Below are 22,887 nucleotides of genomic sequence, written 5' to 3'. Positions count from 1 at the left end.
CTTGGGTGCCGAGAATTGAACTCAGGTCTTCTGGAAGGACCTTACCAAGTGCTCTTAACTACTGAGCCATTTCTCTCACATAAAATAAAATAAAATAAAATAAAATAAACCTTTTAAAAGCCCTTCATTAGTAAAGGAGATCCTGTTACATATGTCAAGCAATGCTGGGATACCTAGGAAAGACATTAAGTTGTCAACAAGCAAAAGACAGGAAGGAAAGTGCTCTTCGGTTAAGAATTTAACTCAAGTTTTTTACAAGAAAAGCAGCGGATGGAGGTTGAAAAGTTCTGGGTTGTTTATTTTCAGTAGTTTGGCATTTATCTGGTACCTGGCTCCGGGATGGCTGGGGCGGAGAAGTATTTCCTCTTAGGATGTAAGTCAAGGAAAAGCAGAGAGAACTGATTGCTTGGTTAATGTATGTATTAAAAGGCATGTTTTGGTTGCCTACCCCAGGGAAGAACCATTTTGTATCTTCCAGGCAGTGAGGTGTATGACTAGCATTAGTGGTTTAAAAAAAAAAACTGAAAATGTTTATAATAAAGTTTATTCTCTCATGCTTGGCGTCATAATGGAGAGTCTTAGAGAGTAGGGCAAAAGTTTCACTAGGATTCCAAATATTTTAAAAAGGCAACATAAGTAAAAGGGATCTCTGCAGGCCAATTCCTAACCACATTCCCAGTTTTACACTTAGCAAAGTAAAACAGGTAGGCAGCTTTTGGGAACTGTACTACCTTGGTAGAAGTGTAGGGTGTGTTAGAAAGTAATCAGGCAGGGCAGCCAGGTCTGTCAGTTAGGTTGTTATGGATATGAAAGCACGAGGTAGGAATGGACATGTAAATGTTAATGATGTTTATGGATATTGTTGGAGTTATAAACCGAGATGCATGATGGGAATCTAGGGGCAAGAAGTGAGGATAGAGTCAGTGCTCCTCTATGGAAGGAGATGGGGTGGCATTTTTTTTTAACAGTCCCGAAATTTGGATGTCAGGCTTCATTTATGCCAGGCATGTGCTCTTCTCTTGAGCTTCATCAGGGTCTCACTGTTTCCACACTGGCCTGAAATTCACACTAGCCGGCTGACCTAAAACATGCCATCCTCCAGCCTCAGCCATCAGAGTAGCTGTGAGTAGACTTGGTACCACCAGGTCCAGTAAAGGTACAGGTTGTAACAAATTGAATAGATTTGCCTTCATGCATAGGAGATGTAGGAAGAAAAGATGTCTCAGCAAACGTTAGCGTCATGACTGACAAACACACTCACAACACTTAGATTATCAAAAGAAACGTATACAAATTAGTGTAAATTTTATATGGTGCAAGAATCTCCAGAAGTCAAGACTCAGAGCTTCAGTGAAACTTGTATAATTTTGCACTTACATTTTGTCAAGAGTGGACAGTAATATAGAAGAATAATTAGACAGAAGGAGCTTGACCCATAGGTAATAAGCCTAGGGAAATTTAGCAAGGCTTGCTAATTTTTTTTTTCTGATTAAACTAAGAGCCTTACACTTGCTAGATAAATGCTCTACCACTGAGATACATACTCAGCCTGTATTTTCTGTTTTGATACAAAGTTTTGTTAAGTTGGTTAGGATGTTCTTGAGCTCACTCTGAAGACCAGATGACTCTTAAATGAGTGATTCTCTTGCCTCAGAGCCCTCAGAATAGCCAGGAAAACAGAATTGTGCCACTATGCCTGGTGTGCCTTGGCTTCTAGTGGTAATTTGTAGCTATTTATTTGATCTTCCTAGGTTTGTGGACTTTATAATTTTACAGCTTTAGCAAAACTATATTTCATAAAAGGAGCTAGAAGCTCTTTCATACAAAGGAACATTTTATGAAATTACTTTTTAGTAATTTAGTAAATGTCCCTATTACTGTGTTTGAGCATTTCGGGGGAATTTTAGCATTAATAAATTTTACACACACTTTAAAGAAATGTATTGATTTTTATGTATATGAGTGTTTTGTCTGCATATATGTTTGTGCACCACAGACCTACTTAGTGGGTGTGGGGTTCAGAAGTGGCCTTTCGATCCCCTGGTACTAGAGTTACAGAAGGTTGGTTGGGAGCCAACTTAGGGGTGCTGAAAATCCAGCCTGGGTTCCCTGCAAGACCAGTGTGTGTTCTTAACTGTTCAGCTATAGTCTCTCCTGCCCCAACCCACTTTGTAAAATGCTTTCAGGACTGGTAGTGAATTTGTATCTTCAGTATGTTTTATCCTGTTTCACTCGCATATATTTCGTCCTAAAGGTTATTTCTCATTTAGGGTAGATCATTTTATAGATGATATTGCTTAAATAGTTATTTGAAACTGAAAATTCAGGAAATTGATCTCATATGAAATTAATCTCATTCTTCTACCAGCAATAAGTAAATTAGACTTGATTTTTGCTATGCAAACTCTGTTTTAGGTACACATATTCAAATTACCACATGGACCATAAAACCAGTCGAAATAGCTCTTCTCCCAAGAACACATCTTTACCTTAAAAGGGACATAGGAGCACCTGAGAAAGAACACAGTGCCTCCCTGTCTCAGAGCAAACGAAACAAAACCAAGCAGTGTTTTTTTCATGAAAACATTATGCTCCCTGCAAATCCTCATTCCTTTCACAAAATCAAAAATCCATGTTGCTCCTCCAGCAGAGTGGGCCATTTTATGTTCAAAAGTTCTCTTAGAACTCTCCAATGCAAAGTACAGTATAGATTTAAATATGTTAACATTATTTTATTTTATTAAGATTTATTTATTTATTTATTTATTTATTTCATGCATTTGAGTGCACTGTCTTCAGACACACCAGAAGAAGGCATCGGATCCCATTACTGATGGTTGTAAGCCACCATGTGATTGGTGGGAATTTGCTATGCACACTCCAGTGAAGTCTGTTGGCAGGCCAAGAGGCCTGGAAGTACTCATGAGGTAAAGAGTTTCACAGAAACTCAACCTCACCTCACGGAACCTTGGCATTCTCATAACCTGTATACTCATACCTTATCCCCGAGTTAGTCTGCTATATGGATCCACATGCTCTCTTTTAGTATTATTTTATTATAAGTGCCTTTTAAGATTGAATTCTGACATAGCTAAGCCTTCGCCAGTGTTCCAACATCCCAGAAAATCCTTGAAGCCAACAAACTTGGAATTCAGTAGGAATTCAGTGAGAAGGTTATCTATTTAGTAACATTCAAATTTACTTCTAGTAGAGACAGTGAAACTAATTAGGCATTACAAAGAATGGAGCTAGAATAGCTCAGGGCTGGTCTGCAGAGTGATTACTGAGAACAATAGCCAGTCTTACCCAAACAAGGGAATACACAATGGCCTAGCTAATAGGTGGCTTTACCATGTAAGAGTTAGGGAATCCCACTGAGACAGGAATCTTCACTGCAGCCAAGTATAGCAGGCTACATTGCATATTAGAAGCAAGTTAGTGAATTCTTCTGACAAATGGAGATTCTCCACAGATACTTAAAAGAACAGCCAAGTTACACACATACAAGAATTTATCAGGGCCTAGGAAATAGGGGGGGGGGTTGTGGTATTGCATTATTCATGAGAAGGTCTGCTAGAGCAGAACCCCCTGGTGCTAGCTTTCACAAGGCTCAAAGGAGTAGCACAAATTGTGCCTAGGGTGTGAAATCCTTACCTGTCATTAGCTGACCCTAAACAGAGCTGTTTTATCTTTACTGTAAATATTACCTGGTTCCTGTAAGTCCTTTTGAAGTCATTCCTTTGTTTTGTGTCAGGTAACTTCAATGTACTTTGCCTGCTGTGACATCCTACCCCCTTGATTTTCTGTATTATATAAGACTAGTATTCACTTTGTGACAATACATTCAGATTCTACACAATCTCCTGTGTTGCGTCTGTCTGTCATTCACCAACTCCTTGTCCATCTGCAACCAGAGACCCGTTCTACTCAGACAAGGGACCCAGAGGGTCTGCTGCAGGATTGAACTCAGACCTCTGGAAGAGCAGTCAGGGCTCTTAACTGCTGAGCCATCTCTTCAGCCCAACATGTAATTTTAAAATTCAGGTAAAAATCAAAATAACAGACCTCCAAAGTACAATTTCTTCTGTATGTAAAGTATTCATATATAAACAATAGTATATGTTCTAGTGTTTTTATTTTTATTTTCTTTCTTTCCTTAACTTTTTTAACAGAGTGTCCCTCTATGTATCTCAGGACTGCCTAAAACTCACTAGCCCAGGCTGGGCTCAAATTTATGGTCTTCCTGCTTCACCCTCCCAAATTCTAGGATGACAGGCATGCACATTGAAGTCTGGCTTGATAATGGTATGTATGTCATTTGTGTTTCATTTTTGAGACAAGGTCTTGCAGATCAGGCTGGCCTTAAATTTCTGTTCATACCACTGGGTGACTAGGTTGACAGGCAAGTACAGCCACTATGGTATATGTTTCTATCTTAGATAAAAGGGAAACCATATCTGAAGAATAAACTGAAATTTCCTAACTGGATTACACCTAAAAATTACGAGAGAGAAGTGGAATTGGGAGGTGACAGTGTATGAGTCAGACAGTATATGAGTATTTTTTTTTTACAAGAATACAGGTTTTGTTCTGTGCGGAAATAAATTTGGGAGCATGTTTCTAAATGAATATGTAATGTTTTGGCAGCATGCCTGAAATTGTACATATATGACAACCATCTACATATGGTAGATGTCACTTTGTGACAATACATTCAGATTCTACACAATCTCCTGTGTTGCGTCTGTCTGTCATTCACCAACTCCTTGTCCATCTGCAACCAGAGACCCGTTCTACTCAGACAAGGGACCCAGAGGGTCTGCTGCAGGATTGAACTCAGACCTCTGGAAGAGCAGTCAGGGCTCTTAACTGCTGAGCCATCTCTTCAGCCCAACATGTAATTTTAAAATTCAGGTAAAAATCAAAATAACAGACCTCCAAAGTACAATTTCTTCTGTATGTAAAGTATTCATATATAAACAATAGTATATGTTCTAGTGTTTTTATTTTTATTTTCTTTCTTTCCTTAACTTTTTTAACAGAGTGTCCCTCTATGTATCTCAGGACTGCCTAAAACTCACTAGCCCAGGCTGGGCTCTACATATGGTAGATGGTTGTCATATATGTACAATGCATACTGAGTGTATGCACATGTATGAGTATGTGAATGGTTTCTGAAAGCTGCATAATTGAAGCTGTGTACAATAATCATGTGTCCTGGTTCATATGGACCGTAATCTTGATGGGATCTAGATTCACCTAGCAGACAAGTGTCTGCACAGACCCCCTAAGGGGATTTCTAAATGTGGGCAGCATGGGATGGGGTGCTAGATGGAATTAAAAAAAAACAACAACAGAGTGAGAGCTGAGTAGTAGCCTTCATGATGCTGCTCTCAGACCACAGGTGCAGTACGATCAGCAGTACCTCCGACCAAACCATCTGTGCAGTGCAGTAGTGTATCCTCACACTGAGCTAAAACACACACAGCTTCTCATCTTTTTTTTTTTTTTTTGCATTTCTGAGACATTTTGTCACAGCACCAAGGAAGGTAACCAATACACTGTGAACATGTTGTTCTGTGATCATAGTAGCTTTTTGTGTGGGGGGGTATGGGGAGTGTGGACCTGTAAGGGTAAAAGTCTATCTGCTCTATGACGTTGAAGGCATGTTCGGGTGAGCAAGCAAATGTGTTAATCATGATCATATGAGTAAACAGACATGATGGGGTGAAACACTTGCAATAGTGGGGGACATACATCCTAATGACCAAAAGTAATTCCTCACTCCTGTTTTCCTTTAGGATTTGTTTGTATTGTATTTGTATAAGTGTTTTCCCTGCAAGTATGTATATGTGCACCCTGTGTGAGCCGTGGACACAGTTATCAGAAGACAGTGTAGGATTCCCTAGCAACTGTCCTTTCAGATGGCTGTGAGGTACCATGTTGGTGCTAGGAACCAAACTCAGGCTCTCTGGAAGAGTAACAAGGCCTCTTAACAGCTGAGCCCCTTTTCTGAGCCTCTCAGGGCCCCTTTTCATCATTTCAGTGTAGCTCTATATCACTGATGAAGTTACATTTTTACATTTAACCAGGTAAATGTCAATTTTACCTTCTTTTCATGAATTACATTTTCATGTATGCTTTTCTTTTCTTGCTTGCTTATGTTTTTGCTTTTTGAGACACAGTTTCCTGTGTCTCCCTGGCTGGCCTCTTCCTCCTTAGGTAGAGATTCTGTACAGTCCATAGAATGATCTATAGTAGACATTCTTTGTTTTGAATGAGTGAGTTTGTTAAGTATATAACCAGCCAAAATAAACTACTCGATAGGAGGAGAGCAAAACATAATCAAACATGAGCCTCAAAACATCTAGCAGGAGTCCAGTGAAAAGCTCCCTTAAAGATGACCAGCAAGAGTACTCAATGGAGGGATTCAGTGTCTGCGCAGACCATAGTGTCCCTCCGGTGAAGTTCCTAAGTAAAACAACAAATAAAATAACGTCAAAAAAAAAAAAAATCAAGCCCTCTCGTCACCCAGAAGAAACTGAGTAGGGAAATTTCAGGCAGCTGGAAGTCCTACCTCAAATTTTGCTTCCTGGCTGAAGCTCAGCTTCTTTTCCCCACCCCGCTGCAGGCACTTTCCCATCCCAGGATAACTACTAGTAGCATCTGTGAGAAAGAGTTTGCTCTTCTCAGAGGCACAGTGTCTTCACACTTAGGCTGTTCTGCTCTTCTCTCTCTTCCTTGTCACAGACCCGGAGGTGCCAGCCCCATCTCCAGACACCAGGCTTCAGAAGACATTTGACATAAACAAGCTTGGGTATGAACTAGAGAGCCACGGTCCCCCTCTCAGGGCCAGTGTCTCAGTGAGCTCAAACAGCAGAACAACTTACCAGTATAAGCGAACGTACCTCCAGGCTGGCCTTAAGGTTGAGGCAGTTCTTCTGCCTTAGCCTCCTACGTTCTCCAAACTGGAATTTTTGAGTTGCAGTTTTTAATTTTAATAGTCCTGAGAGATTTGCTTCCTTATACCCTGTGCACAGACTATAGGTAAAAAGAGACCATTCCTTTTACTTTCTGCATGTCGCAAAAGGCAGACTGTTTTGGGAGGAGGGCTTGGCAAGTTCAGCACAATAGCAGAGTCCATGCATGTTTCCTCATGTAATTGTGACAGTCAATTAGGGCTGAGTTGTCTTCGATCTAATGAAGAAGCCTCTGCTGTTAATGTAAATGAATGGGGAACTCTTCCATGGCTTGGGCTGTAATAGAAGTATCAGTCCACAGAGCCACTGGATCTTCCCAGGTAAGGACTTCAGTTGTAGTAAGTGTCCAGCATATCTCCCGAGGTTGGAGGTTGGTTACCCTAGAGAAAAAAAGTGTCATCTGGCTGAGTCTGAGGTTTGCTTACACCCAAGTGTGTGGGTAAGACTGTTTACTTGTCTATTTGGTCCAGAGGATCCAGGCAGGCAATCTTGGAGTCGTGGCACTGATTGTTGCTGGGGTATTATTGGGATAGTCAAAGTGAGAGCTAGAGTAGTTTATCTGCAGCAGTTCTCAACATGTGGGTCACAACCCCTTTGGGAGTTGTAGATCAGATGTTTAAATTTCAATGCATAACAGTAGCAAAATTTTACAGCTATAAAAATAATTTCATGGAGGGGGTCACCACATCTGTATTAAAAGAGTCTTTTTATTAGGAGGTTTGAGAACAAGTGAGCTAGTTAGTGCCTCTTATTGCTTTGGTACCCACTGAAAAGTGGAAGACGTGGGCGACCCAGTATATAGGGCCAATGAAGATTAGAGGTGAGTAACGGTATTTACTGTTGCAGGCCATGTTTATAGATTTAACCAGAAGCCTTTGATTTGATTGGTCTTCCATAACTCTGCTAAATCCAGGGCACTGTAATTTCTTAACTTGTTTTAGCATTAGGCATCACTGCCAGCAAGAAGGGATTAGAGATGTTAGGAAGCCCCCGAGAAACAACTGAGCAGATTCAGCTCAATTCAGCATTCTCCATACTTGCCAACTTACCATGCTGTATAGCATCTATTGACTAATGAGCCCATCCCAATATCCCAGCTGATGGCAAGGTAACAGTCTCTGTTGTCTGTCTGAGAGCTGTTAGGAGGCCTAACATAGTATGTGAAACCTGCTTAGCCATAAAAATTCACACACACACACACACACTCACTCGTGTATGTGAGAAAAGTGTGTGTGTGTGTCGGTGTCCAAATCCTCTTACTCCTACTTTCCCTATTGTGTGGAATCGTTTAGGAATGATATCACTTTCCATATCATATGATACAGTGCACTACTCCATTTTAGTCTCTGTTAGGTGAAGCTTACATCCCAACAGGTACCTTCTATATAGCTCGTAAGCCAGGAAGCTCATCAGGGATTAGAGCAAGGTCCTTAAGGAAAGACTTGGTCTTCGTGAAAGAAAGAAAACATATTTTCTCCTCCACTCGAGATACGGTCTCACATTCTTGACTGTTCACATTTGCATGTTCTGTTTAAGTGGCCCAAGAAAGTTGAGGGCAAATTGTTCTCATCCATACCATACTGATACTTTACTGCCCTTGCTTCTGAAGGGCATCAAGAGACCTTGCCACTGTCATAACACCTTCAGACTCTTGGCTTACCTCCCACCTGGCAACACTTTAGTTAACTACCACACTGAGCAAAGCCCAGAATGGATCTAGTGGTTTAGAGTGCCTGTTCAGTAGGGTAAACCACTTAATTCAGAAGGTTGAGAGGAACAGAAAGGAAAACTTTCTTTTACTTAGTCACTGGCTTAGCCCAAGGATTTGGGGAAGGATACCCTTTGACAGATGATTTCGAACGATGCCTTCTTGCCACAGCAAATCCCAGTTAGAGAGCAATAAGGTGACACTAATCGTTTATACAGTTCTCTCTCCAAACTCAGATTAAGAGAGAAGCCTTGGCCTGACAAAGCGACTTGTTATCTTATTTACATGCTACAGCAATCCCCAGGAACAAAGAAATGTCTTCTCTACAAATGTCCAGGGAGTCAAGAATGACCTACTGTCAGATCAGAGGTTCACAGCCCTGCCTTTCTCTATTTGGGCCCACAGGGCAGGCTGACATTTTCATGAAGCTCCATGTCTCTGGCTCCCAATCAGTTGCAGAAGCATTGCTTCACTAAAATGCCAGTGTTGCTGCCTCATTAGGCTAATGAGGCCCAGGAGGAGGCCATAACAAATACAAAGTTGCTAGCGTGGAGCGATGCTGCACTGACCTGGGAGCATACCAAATTTTGATTCCCAACCATAAAACACCGCCTAGGAGAAATCGGTCAATTGATTGTTCTGCTGGCTGATTAATCTCCTGATTAACACCCAAATTCTCTCCTCTCCTCAGCACCACTTGTGCTGACTTTAAGGGATTTTAGGGCTGATGGAGGCAAAAGATAGGCTCTCCAAGGTGGCAACAGCACACAAGGAGATTTACTTAGAGTACACTTTGACTGGTTTACATGAGATGGATAGCCCACATAATCAGAGACCTTCCAGGAAAAGAAAAAGCCCAAGATGATAGGGAGATCAGAGAGTGGACCTATATGTCTCCTTGATGGAATTTGGCAACAGGATGAGAAGTCTCTGGGTCAAGGAATGCAGAAGCACAGCAGTGTAATTGGGGGCTTTTATAACGATAGGCTTTAACTCCTCTATGGGCAACAGCTGTCTGGTGCAGTTTTGTGGGGAATGCAAATCAGGCAGTCGGTGGCTAAAATCTGCTTATTTTGAATATATTGAAAACAACTGAGTGTGTAAAATTCGAGTTTGGTGCCAGCCAGCTTTTGCACTAATGCTTTCCAGCTTGCCGTGAAAAAGAAAACGACATAGTCAGTATGCAGAAATCCTTTGTATCTTTTATATACCAATGTCCATGTTGTACATAAGTGGGTCTGTTCCAGTACGAGTGCTCGTAGTTGTGTGACTATATAGGTGTGCATATGCATGTATATGAGTGAATATATAAACATATATTTGGCTATTTTTGTCTCTGAGTATGCATTACATGTTTTGTGTGTTGTTAATATGTGAGCATCTGTGAGTCAGTTTCTAAATCATGTGTACTGATCCTAGTATGTGCTTATTTGTGGATAAATGTGTAAGCTGGTTTTTGTGCAGATATATTAGTAACTAAATGTAAGCATATAATATGTGCATGTTTGTGATTTTGTGAACGTAACTTTGTATATTCTCATGTGACTATAAATGTCTATTTGTATAAACATAACAGCAGAAGGATGTCTGGTTGTGTGCAAGTGGAAGGGAATAAGCATAGAAGTGATGTGAATATGTTTATGGATGAATGATTATGTGAGAGACTCCTACTGTGTGTTAATATGCAGTTAGGATCATGTTTCTGAGTGAATATGCATTGTAGTTATAAATAAAAAACTTGTGTAGATGAAAACTTTCATACACAAAGTATCCTCTGCATGTGGATATGTTCTTGATTTGGAAAGAGTTATGGTGGCAAATATAGATGTGAATGTGTGCCTGTGAGTAAACAGTAAATATTGGGTGGGTACATGTCCAAATTACTGATATATTTGTATGTTTAACCAGCTTTTATGTGTGAAGGAGTACACAAAAAATTATCAGTGTAAGTCTGATAATAATGTGAATGAAAATGCAGACAAGTGTCCTTAAGAGATTGCATGAGGATTTTCATGTTCTTCTATACTAACATTTAGTATGTTTATGTGTCGGTGATCAGTTTTGTGTGAGCACAAGTATGTGTGGATAAAAATTGAGCATTCATGTTTTGCTTATGTAGCGTGTGTTTCTATGAATTGACTTATAAGCATAGTTATATGGGTGATTATGTATGTTCATTCATCTCAGGCATGCCTATATATTCTAAGTGTATCTGTATGTGTTGATGTATAAACAAGCTCAAAGCTGAGAGTTGAGTCAGTGGTTAAAGGAACTTGTTGCCATTGCAGATGACCTGAGTTCAATTCCTGGCATTCACATGGTAGCTCACGGTCACCTCTAATTCTAGTTCTAATGCCTCCTGTCTTACCTCTATAGGCACTCTATAAATATGGTTCACAGACATATATTTACAAAAATCCATACACATAAAATAAATATAAGTAAAGTACTTTCAAAACTGTATACAGCTCATGTGTATGAGTGTGACAATAGATAATTTTAAGTGAAACGAAGGTATCAGATTAAGTATACATTTGTGTGAGTTAATTTGCAAATATGTAAGTATGTTATGCCTTCAAAGTGCATGTGAGTATCTTGAGTGTGTGAATGAATAAATTGGGTATTTGTATGGGCATTTTCACATAACTATAACTTTTATGTGTATGTTAAATTAAAATATATTGAGCAAAGTATCTGTGCATATAGAGAATAAGCTTATTAGTATATGTATCTTGATATGTACTCCTATATTTAAACTAAAATGAACATTCATTTGAAAATCAGTATGGAATGACTTGTGCAAATTTGTGAATATATGTGTTCATATGTAAGTGAATCTATGACTACTTCTGTGTGTTATAGTTTCAATGTGAGAGTGTGATTGAATATCTAGGAATGGAATCTAAGTGATTCTTCCTTTTGAAGTTGTTCTTCCAGCCTCTGTGTTATTGCCTTTCAGCAATAGGACTTAAAATATGACCACAGATTTTAAAATGCATAAAGCCATAAAGCGAATTCACAGTGCATGTTTATTATTTTTTGACAGTTCAAAGTGGCTATCACTGGGTCTAAAGCCAAGCCATTCTTCGGTGTGTATTACATCATACTGCTGTTATGGAAATATGCGTGACCTTCATCACTCTGCCTGCTGGCTTCACTGTAGGCTGACTGCCCAGAAGCTGAGCTGCAGAAACAAATGGGTTATTTCAAGTCCAGTGCTTCAGAAAGCAAGTGCAATTGGACATGAGTGTCTAAATGACTCCTGTGAAGTGAATGCTTTCCCGTGTGAGGGGAAAAGTCAGATTTCAGTATTCAGGGGTATTGTAAACAAATGCTTGAGAAGTGCTATCTTGTTACAAGGGCTTCCTGCAGCACAGTTCTTGAGCATAACTTTTGAGGCCCCTTACATGGCTGTATGGAATTGTAGCTGTGTTTGGCAGTTAGTAAGTGAGATTAAATTGCCAGCTCTGTCCTCCCAATCCCAAGGTCAGATTTCTTATCATAGATCATTTTGTGTCATTTAAGAAGAAAAAAAAATCTGTGGTCCCTTTTGGTGGAACTCTGGGTGACCTTAAAGTTCAAACACAGAGCCCTGGCTAAGGGCTCTTGGATGAAGGAGCAAACGGAAGCTGACATGACATCCACTTCTCCAGACCATGTGGATGTAGGCCATGAAAATATTTCCTTAACAAGAGTGGACACCTTCTGTGCTAGCAAATAACTCAAGTATTCCCACATCTCTAATGGAATAATTGAATGGAAACCTCCAGATAAATTACCTAAATGTTTCTTTGGAAGGATGGCTTCAGCCTAATAGTACAGTCCTCCCCAAGGAACTTAAGAGGGCAATACAAGAACAATTTCTTCCCAGTGCTGAAAGGGTAGGTGCACAAAGCATCCCTCACTCTGCAACATTGTAGTGTCTCTGCCATACCAAGAACTAAAAATGAAGCCTAGGGGAGCTGCTTTTCAGAGCTCTGTGACAATCCAGCTTGATTTCTTATCTGATCCTCTTCCTCCTCCCTATTCCTCCACCCATTGCTCTAGCCCCTCTTCTCAAGAAAACAATAAACCTCCTATCTGAAAATGACAAGGACAGAGTCACCTAGGCATTTGCCTCTGGAGTCCGAGCAAAGTGAAAGAATTCTGGGTAGGAATTCAATATAGGAACCTGGAGGCAGGAGCTGATGCAGAAGCCACGGAGAAATGCTGCTCACTGGCTTGTTCCCCACAGCTTGCTCAGTCTGCTTTCTTATAGCACCCAGGACCACCAGCCCAGGAATGGCACCAGCCACAGAGAACTGAGTCGTCCCACATCAATCAAGACAGGACAGGCTGATCTGGTGGGAACATTTTCTCAATTGAGGTGCTCTATTACAAAATGACTCAAGCTCATGTCAAGTAGACAAAAACTAACCAGGACACTTAAATCCGTTTTCATATTTCAACTTGACATACAAATGCATTTCTAATTAGCTTTGAACTTTCCTTCCTTGATCACCCCTAAAGTCTCTTAGTAATAGTAATAATATCACAATATGAAGCATTGCAACTTTTAAAAGGGCTCCAGTCTTTACACATTTGAATGGGTTAAAAGTTCAATCTCTTTAAAGCATCCAAAGTCTCTTTCAAAGTTTGCCTCTCTAAAATAGCCAAAGTATCTTTTAAAAAAAATACCCATAGTCTTTCCAAAATTCCAAAGTGTCTTTTATTGTGGTCTCTTATAAAATCAAAATAAGTACTCTGCTATTCCAAGTGGAAATTAAATGAAATGAAGACATGACTGTCCCTGGGTATGGTTGAAGAGAAGGGTTTTGTTGTCAATAGGAGTTAAGAATACCACCAGAGGCAGCTGGAAGAGTCCAGAGCATGGAGAGGGGAGTAGACTAACCATGCCCAGTAGACTGAATCAGGTCAGGAGAGGGGAGAGCAAGAGAGGAAGATTAATAAGGAGGAGGGAGGGAACAAAAAGGGGAGGAAGGAGCAAAGGGGCAAGCCAAGGGAACCAAGAGATATTTTTGTGTGGCAAAAGTGGCAGTCAGAAGCTCAGGAAACGAAAGCAAAGCCCATGGGCTGGAGAGGGTTAGGTCAGTGTGAAAGGAACTTCGGGGAGTCATGGGTACTGAGCAAGCCTTGTATGCTAATAGGCACCATAGTTAGCCATCTGTCCCCAGGTTCTTTAGGATCTGACAGAAATAACCAAGACACAATGATTGTTATTGGGGAGTCCACCAGAGTTGGCCACTCAGACACTGTTTGCAGTCAATTTAAATTCTTTATTCCAGATGGTTGGGACTACACTCAGATACTCAGAACCTAAGTATAAGCCTGAATGTCCAGAACATGGGGATTTTAAAGGCAAAAACCACATCCTGGCATCCGGCTAGGGAGCTGCAAGGGATTTTGCAGAAGCAAACAGTGCAACAGAAGCTAAGATAAGCAGTTAGCCAGAGGAGGTACCACCCAGGCAGGCAGTTTAACAAGCTAAAATATACAGTTCCCTTGAGAGGGTGGTTTGCACAAACAGACAAGTTAACAGAAGCTAAGTTAATCATGGTATCTTGACCTCCGGTTCCTAGAATAGAATTGGGTAATTTTCCGTTAAACCTGAAATGGCCTCAGCAGGAATATAAGATGGAGAAACGACTGTATTGTCTTGCCCTGTCACATCATGAAGTAAAACTAAAGCCCAACAGTATTAAAAACAACTAAATGTCAGACATCCAGGATTCACTTATGAATTTTCTGGACTCCAAATGGCTTACCCCCTTATGATCATTGTCTCCTAGGCTCAGGTTAGCTCCACTCCACAGCTGCTACTGTTCTTGTTGGTGATCTCTTGGTACTGGCATAATGTGCTATTCTGTTTGAGAAAATAAAAGCAGCTAATAACACCTGCAACTGGGTCACACCTTCATTACCAACTTCTCCTGGACTCTCTTTGGGGACTGTGAACTTGCTGCTTGATGCCACACCCTGTCTCCCCTCTCCCGCTCTCCCCCTCTCTCTCCTTCAATTCTGAAATTGAAATTTGGCTGCCACCATGAGATACAGCCTAACCACCCTACACACCCCTCCATACATAAGTTTCTATGTGCTGACACTCTGGAAATCCTTCAAGACTATTGCAGCCCCCAATGATGCTGGCCTCTTTCACCACTGCTAATTCTTCAGCTCTAGCTAACCAGCATTGTTTGACTCTGTATAGCCAGGGTTTCACTTTAATGGATCTGGTCTCTCATTGGCCACAGCAAATTCTTAAGCCCTGTTTGATCCAAAACACAGATTCTTAATCCTCAAAACATCAGACATACCTGATAGTATTTAAGGAACTCTTACACTTCCCTCTGAAACTTCACAGGCCTTGCCTCCATCATCTGTACTACGCTCAGCATCTTCTAAGTTCCCACCAAATAGCAGCTCATTAAACATTGAGCAGTCAGAGGTTTTTCTAGGCTCGAAAGAATGTGTGCCCAAGTGCCTGTCCTATAGTGCATAACAAGTAGAGAAGAAAACTCTAGCTTGAGAATCTACCCTACATATCTAGATCTGCATGTTATGTTCCTTTTACACACAAACTTTTGGCTTGGTACCTTCACAAGGAGTAGAGAAAGGACTAAAAACCTGTACATATGAAAGCAGAGGGATGGGTGAAGCAAAAAGCCTAAAGACTGGATGTCTCTGGGTTGCTCCACTCTCTCTGCAGGTGCGGAGGCACCTGGGGAGTGTGGCCGGTCAGGTTATTGAGTGAAATATTTTACTTTGTTAGCTCAATGGCCTCAAAAGGCTCTGGCTAATAGAAGAGTTGAAATCTGCTCTCAGATGGAAACCACATCCTGTCAGCACCTGTCTAGACCTCATGAACCACAGCCTCATTTGCAGCCTTGATTTTACTTGAACATGGGAGTTGCCAATCATCAGGAAATGCCCTATTAATGCTCAGAACATAGCAACGTCTCAAGCGGCAGACAGCATCTCAGGCATCAACTTCCAAGGGCCTCCTGCAGACATGTAGCCCAGCCCAGTCTGTCAGAAGCACATAAACCCTTTTTACCTCTCCCACTGCTGAAGCAAGTAGAAGCAGCAGCAATCAGGCAGAATGGGTGTTCCCACACATGCTTTTTTTCCCCCCAGAGGCTGGAAAACAGTGATTCGGTGCATGCATATTACCAGACAGGATATGGTGTTAAAGGATACACATTCTAAAAAGTAAACAGGGAGGAAGCAGCCAGGTGGGAGCCTCAGAGAAACGCACTGATTCAACTCCCTAAAGAGCATAACATGAAGTCAAAAGGAGCAAATTCTCCAGATTGGTGGGCTCTTCCTTCCAGGGACACCCGATTCATTTAAGAAAAGCAGCCTACTCACAGTGACCTTCTGAGCTGAGCCACACTGTTTATGTTCTCTGCTCAAAGTCACATTACCCTATCTTGACGGTATGAGGTGTCAATTCCACCTAAGCCTTGTTCTTGTACATCTGTTCCCAGGGCTGAATATGTGGCACAAGGTGCAGAAAGAGCATCTTGCTCACATAGCAGAAATGGATGATGTTTATTCAGTAAAAGCGATTTCAGATTCTTAAGGGGCAGGGCTGTCTTCGCAAAGACCTGTTTTCAGTGAATTAGCATTTTACTAATCAATGGTTTCTAGCCTGGAAATGTCGAAGATAATGTCATATGTGCATACTCAGTGATAGTGCGAGGGAGCTGGCTTTTTTCCCGAGTTCCCTGATTTATGCACTCCAAATATCCAAGATTATTATGAGTACCGTTTTCTTCCAAAGAGCAGCTTGTGAGATCACTAAGAGCCTCCTATATAACTGCACTGTATGAAAATCTGCTGTACCCTTGTCCATCTACCTATTTTGTTATTGGTTCATGCTCACTTTGGGTGAGCCTTATATGAACATGTTCTTCATTATTTTTAACATAAAATTTTATTTTTAATTATTCCAAAGTGAGGAGGCTGGGAAGATGGCTCAGTGGGTAAAAGGACTTACAGTAGGAATGTGAAGACCTGAGTCCCCATCATGCATGCAAAATCCAGGCATGGTTATATATGCCTGTAATCCCAGTGTTGGAGCCTTGAAGCCAAGTGAATCTGAGAGATTGCTGGCCAGCTAGCTTGGCCAAATCCATAAACCAAAGGTTCAGTGAGAGACTCTGTGTCAAGAAATAGAACAGAGGATGGTAAGGCGGGACACCTAACATTCTCCTCTGGCTTCCACACACAGGGAACATGCCGGCGCGCGCGCGAGCGCACACACACACACCCACAAACATGTGAGCATCACACACACAAATATTCTAAAGTGAGTACTTGAAGGCCTTGGACCAGTATCCTCTTGCTATGATAAAATACTTGCCCTGACTGTGGGGAAACTCCCTCGCAGATACCATGACTGGATGGCTCTTCTCAGCTTTTCATAAAATGGAGGACTCCCTTTTGCAGCAGAGCGTCCCTCGTCTGGGGAGCCTAACCCCACACAGCCTCTACCGCGGGCTGCCAAGGAACCGACCTACAAACTAACCCCTCCCCCATAAGAACCCACCCAGCAGGTACCTGAGATTCCTGAAATGCCTCTCCATGCAAATGAGATAATTCACAGAACTTGAAACTCCAGCCAAGGATTTTCATTTACCCTGTGAACTCCTTTCCACTCTCCAAAGTCGATATAGAGCCCTGTTCCACCCCCAAATAAAGGATATGCGTACAAGCCTGCCTCAGATACAGGTATGCACACAAGACTGTCTAAGAGAGCTGTTTCATTGAAAACCTTGGCAGAAGGCTTTCTTCCTCCACTCCCGCCACTCCCCTCGCCTCTCTCCCACACTCACTCCCCAGCTGGACTGGGATCCTCCAGAACTCCACCCATTCCAGACTCCACTTCATCCCTGAGAGAGAGGGGGGTGGGAATGGAAGACAAGGAACCACAGCTGGACCCCCAATGCATACTTCACTGATGAAAGCAGTTAAAGAGAGAAAAGCTCTATTTGGTTCACAATTTCAGGGTCCAGTCCATCAAGGTGGAGAAGTAGCAAGTTATATTATAGCCAAAGTCAAAAGCAGCACTGAGATAACGCAGTTTGTTTTCTGTTCCTGCTCTATTCTCTCATCTTCTCACTTAGCTCAAGAGCCCAGCCTGGGGGGGGGGGCGGGGGCGGCAGGGGCTCTGGGGCCACGCGGGGGGTGGGGGGCGAGCGCTGACGCGGGCCCACCGTCCTCAGGACTTGTTTCTCATGATCCCTGGCGCCACATGACCACCATCTTTAAGGATGCCAGGGAGTCGGGCACCGTGTTCAAACTGAAGCGCATCTTGGAGAGCATCCTCAAGCTGCCGCCAGAGGAGCAGCAGCTTTACAAGGATGACCAGCTCCTTGATGATGGCAAAACTCTGGGCGAATATGGTTTCACTAGCCAGACAGCACGGCCATAGGCCCCAGCCACGGTGGGTCTTGCCTTCCGAGCAGATGACACCTTTGAAGCTCTTCGCATCGAGCCCTTCTCCAGCCCTCCAGAGCTTCTAGATGTGATGAAGCCACAGGATTCTGGGGGCAGTGCCAATGAACAAGCTGTGCAGTGAGGGCCTTGGCCTACCCCCTAGAGACCCATTCCCCCAATAAAAAAAAGATTTGGCTGTCAAAAAAAAAAAAAAAAAAAGCCCAGCCTGGGGACTGGGACCTCCCCCATTAAGGGCTAAAGTCTATACTCAGACACATGTCTCCTGCCTGTGTTTTGTGCCTTGCTCATCATGCAGCATTACTCTGATCACTTCCGATCACCAGCACTTGATAGCCAATACAGGGCAAACAAACCCAAGGACACCTTCAGCCCTGGAAGTAACACACCGAGAAATATGATGTACTCAGGAACATAGCGAACAATCCACCTCTGCAGGGGGAAGGCACACTTTGTGATATCAAGAAAATGAGGTACCATATTTGGAGAGAAAAAAAAAAGTCAGGATTATTCTAGATTACTTATATAAGACCACAGGCTGGAATTTTATTCAGGATAAGCAGAAACTAGATTTGGTTTACTTAATAAGGAGGCGTCAAAGGGCCTGGGGCAGCATAGCTGGATGTTCCTCTCCTAGTTACAAACCTGATCTCTAAGCCCCACGGCATGGATAGGGGGTGACTCGAGTCTCACAGGCACAAAACACGAAGGAGACACCTATTTGCGTTTGAACTTTGGCTGCTTTCCATGTTTTTGTTGTTGTTAATAATTTTATTTTACTGCTTGAAATTCTCCAAATACACAGCGATAGTTGATAGATTATTTCTCCCCCATCAGTGAAATGAGCCAATCTAAACCAGATTAGATTATATTAAAGGCAGGTTTATTGGGAAGCTACGCCCATGCAAGTTCACTGGCCCCAAGGACTAAGACCAGGGAAGTCGCCCTGGGAAAGAGGAGGTAGGCAGGTGAGGGAGAGAGAAAGGGGCATGCATACAGAGAGAGAGAAGAGAAGAAGAAAAGAGAGAGTCCAAAATGCTTGGATTATATAGGAAGGAGCCTCTGGGGGACTGGCAGCCCAGCCCTGGGCTAGAAAGTTCTGGGTTGGGGGCAGGGTGTGCCAGATAGGGACTGAGGGATGCTGGGAGAACCAAGAAGCCAGATCTTTTTTGAGATGTAAAATATGTACCTCAGTCCCTTGTCCTGGGTCCGAAACCAAACAGTAATATTCTGTTTAGTACTGTGAATACATTCTCATATAAACAATGCCTCAGGCATGTTATAATGCTGTTACCCATAAGTTCGATGATAATAAAACAACAGTGTGTGACAATGACCTGTAAGTAAATCAATGGTGTATGTTTTCGAAATACTTATTAGAATTTATGCATGTTAGTGTGAGTGTCTGCCATGTGTGTAGGTGCCTGCAGAGGCTCAAAATGAGTGCCAGATCTCCTGGAGTTGGAATTTCAGGCAATTGTAAGCTATCCTATGTAGGTGCTGGGATCTGAATTCAAGTCCTCTGGAAAAGTAACAGGTGTTTTATGTTTGTTTGTTTGTTTTGTTTTGTTTTTAAACTACTTTCCAGAGCTAAGAAAACATGTTAATTTTTTTTTGGTTTGGTTTGGTTTGTGGAGGTGTTGTTGTTGTTTTTGAGGCAGGGTTTCTTTCTCTGTGTAGCCTATGCTGTCCTGGAACTCACTTGGTCTGAACCCTTTGAACTCATGTAAGATCTGCCTGCCTCTGCCTCCCAATTGCTGTGACTAAAAGTATGTGTCACCACTGCCTCACAATAAAACACATTTAAAAGGTATTTTTATAAAGAAATATACAATAAAGTTTCCTTTGGATGATTGACTAAAATGTTGTGACAAGACATTAACCCATATCTTGGTACATAGTTTAAAATTCATTAGTTCATGACACACAGGAACTCTTTATAGAAAACAAAAATACCATAAATTTTCTACTACCCAAATGCAGATATCTGTTATGTGACACTATATAAACTGTTATTGTTACTATACAACATAAGGCAGAGAAAAATAGATTCCTCTATTGGGAATCCATGGTCAATTAACATTCGTGGGTGGCCCAGAAACCCCAGGGGTCATGGCTGAAGGACACCCAAGATTCTATCAGAGAAGACTATCTTGAATACATTAATAGGAGCATCTACTCATTTTGATTAGGATATATCCTAGGTAAATTTTGCTGGAGGGAGACCCACTGAAGATGTGCCAATTTGAAATAGTAAAGCCAGTGAGGTTAAAAATGGTTCATGGGGACTGTATCGTCATCAGAACCTCAGAAACAAAAGATGTTGATTGGCATTCACATGATGGGTGATAAGAAGGTTAAGATCTGGTTTTCTACAGTGCAGTAATGCAACACCCCCTGCTCTACTAGGTTAGTTTAAGGAGTTTTACAGTAGTACCAAGACCCTACATTATGTTCAGTGCAATGATAAACACTTTCTCTCTGAGAATACTTAATGAGTAGGTCAGACAAATCTCTTCGGAGAAGGATAACATTCATGCCATTTCATAGCAGCCCCTGGAGGACATTGGATACAGTTCTGATCGTGCCTAGCAAAGACTGCAATAGGAGGACCACTGAGATAACCTATGGATAGCCATGATATGTGGCTAGCATTTCCCTTCGGAGGTGATGACAACCTATAGTTGCAAGGCTGTCAATATACGAAGTGAACACAATATACTAGCCAAATAGATAATGGGAAGATATTTCCTTGTGCATGCTGAATGGATCCAATAATCTATATAATATTGGACTGAAAGATTTTAAAGGATGAAACCATAAGATTTAAGGTTGCTATGATAAACCATGTGACACAATTCATTTATTTTAGGATTAAGAACAGAATGAACTGCTCTATTAAATGGACTCTGTGTGGGCTAATCAGTCCTTTGCTCTCATTGGGTCACAGATTTCAATCCTTGAAGGTGTTGGTTTTAATTTACTTTCAGCCATATTAGCTGGTTTAATTGGGAGTTCATGGGGCCTTGTTAAGCAATTTGTCACAAGCTAATTTTAATTTATTATTGATTGAGAACAAGTGTCTACCCACTATAGAATATTTTAAGATAATATGTGTTATAGGCACAAGGATTTTAGACAATAGTTCTGATGGTCAAGGTAAAGTATATCTCTTTTCCCTGTAAATTATGTTTAGTAGCATAATATTATAGAGAAGAATCACGTTTAAGTTTAGAGATTCCCCCAGATACAATAGTTAATTTAGATTCAATGGTGATTAAAGCCAGTTGATGTATCTTAGCAGATGTTCATTAATGAAACCATGTTGTAGAAGAACAAAAGATCAAAAGACAATGTGATTTCATTGTTTTATTGCACACATTTTTTTAAACGTATGTTTTGCTGTAGTTTTACAAATTTTTGTTTTCCAGTTAGGTAAAATCTTGAAGTTTGGTTTTTATTGCAAGTTTTGTTTGTTTCCTCATAGATTCTGATTTGTTACTTTCATTTCTTCTCAGTTGTTAGTTATTGGGTATCCTTCACGGGATAAACAGCTTCTTTTATTTTTGTTAGTTTTTGGTTTTTGTTTTTGGGTTTTGGGTTTTTGGTTTTTTGAGACAGGGTTTCTCTGGGTAGCCCTGGCTGTCCTGGAACTCACTCTGTAGACCAGGCTGTTCTCAAACTCAAGAAATCCACCTGCCTCTGCCTCCCAAATGCTGGGATTAAAGGCGTGTGCCACCACACCCGGTGTAAACAGCTTCTTTACCCACCTATTCTTATATATTTCCTCATCCACGGGCCTCGCATCAGTATCCTCAGGATTGGAAGCCTTCTCTTCAGTGGGTGACAGGTTTAAGGGCTTGGTTTACTCTGGACATGGATGCTTTCCTTAGAACTAGGATTGTTGTTGTAACAGGAGCTACGCAGTGGAGCAATACAGTGAAACTTTGCTGGGGCTACAACTTAGGTCAATGAACTGAAGCCATCTCCTTCTAGGGCCATGCTATGAAATATTAAGTAAAAATTCCTCTATGATGTTTTATAATATTATGGTATTTGTAGTCAATAGATTTGTGGCTTTGGGGTTTGCCTCCAGCCAATAACATCTGGTATATACTTTCTGGGTAGTTGTCGAACAAGTATTATTAGGTTTGTAATACACTACTTTCGGTAACTATATCCTCCATGGAGTGACAACTGACTTTTCCAAGGTATGGTCCATGTCTAGACAGGTCATTTATCTATGGCTTATATTGGGTCCATTAAGCTGTTTTCAAGATTAACCCTTTCACTTGCTAGTAAGCCACAAAAACACAGACAGCTAAAGTGTACTGAACAGAATTGATTTTCAGTGCAAGAGAAGTTTATTACCAAATGTGTTTTTCTCCATTCTTATCAGTACCTGGGTCACAGGTCATCTTGGATGTGAACTTCAATAGCCCTGGTACCAGGACAGTATGCGTACCAGTGACCAAGGAAGCAGAAGCACAGGAGATGGGAAGAGTCACTACTTTTACCTGCCATGAAACCTAACAAAAGACAATCCGCAGCAGTCCTAAGGTTAGACACAGTGGATGCCTACGGAGGATCAGGAGTCCCAACCACAGTAATCAGGATTCAAGGAATGACAAGCAAAGAAATGTATTGCCTGGGGACTAGAGAATGGCTACCCAGTAAAAGAGCCTATACTGTTCTTGCCAAAGATCCTGCTGAGAAGCTCACAACCACCTGCAACTGCAA

At 41.5% G+C, this 22,887-nt stretch overlaps 1 pseudogene; it reads left to right on the top strand.

Annotated features, from left to right (window-relative positions):
* The first annotated feature begins 17,921 nt into the window (after positions 1 to 17,921).
* LOC110286399 (elongin-B pseudogene) lies at positions 17,922 to 18,271 on the top strand (annotated as a pseudogene).
* The last annotated feature ends 4,616 nt before the right edge of the window (positions 18,272 to 22,887 follow it).

The sequence above is a fragment of the Mus caroli genome, unplaced genomic scaffold (genome assembly GCF_978045245.1).
Source record: "Mus caroli unplaced genomic scaffold, Mus_caroli_1 scaffold_5, whole genome shotgun sequence".
In the NCBI taxonomy this organism is placed as follows: domain Eukaryota; kingdom Metazoa; phylum Chordata; class Mammalia; order Rodentia; family Muridae; genus Mus; species Mus caroli.
This window is presented reverse-complemented; position numbering and strand designations above follow the sequence as displayed.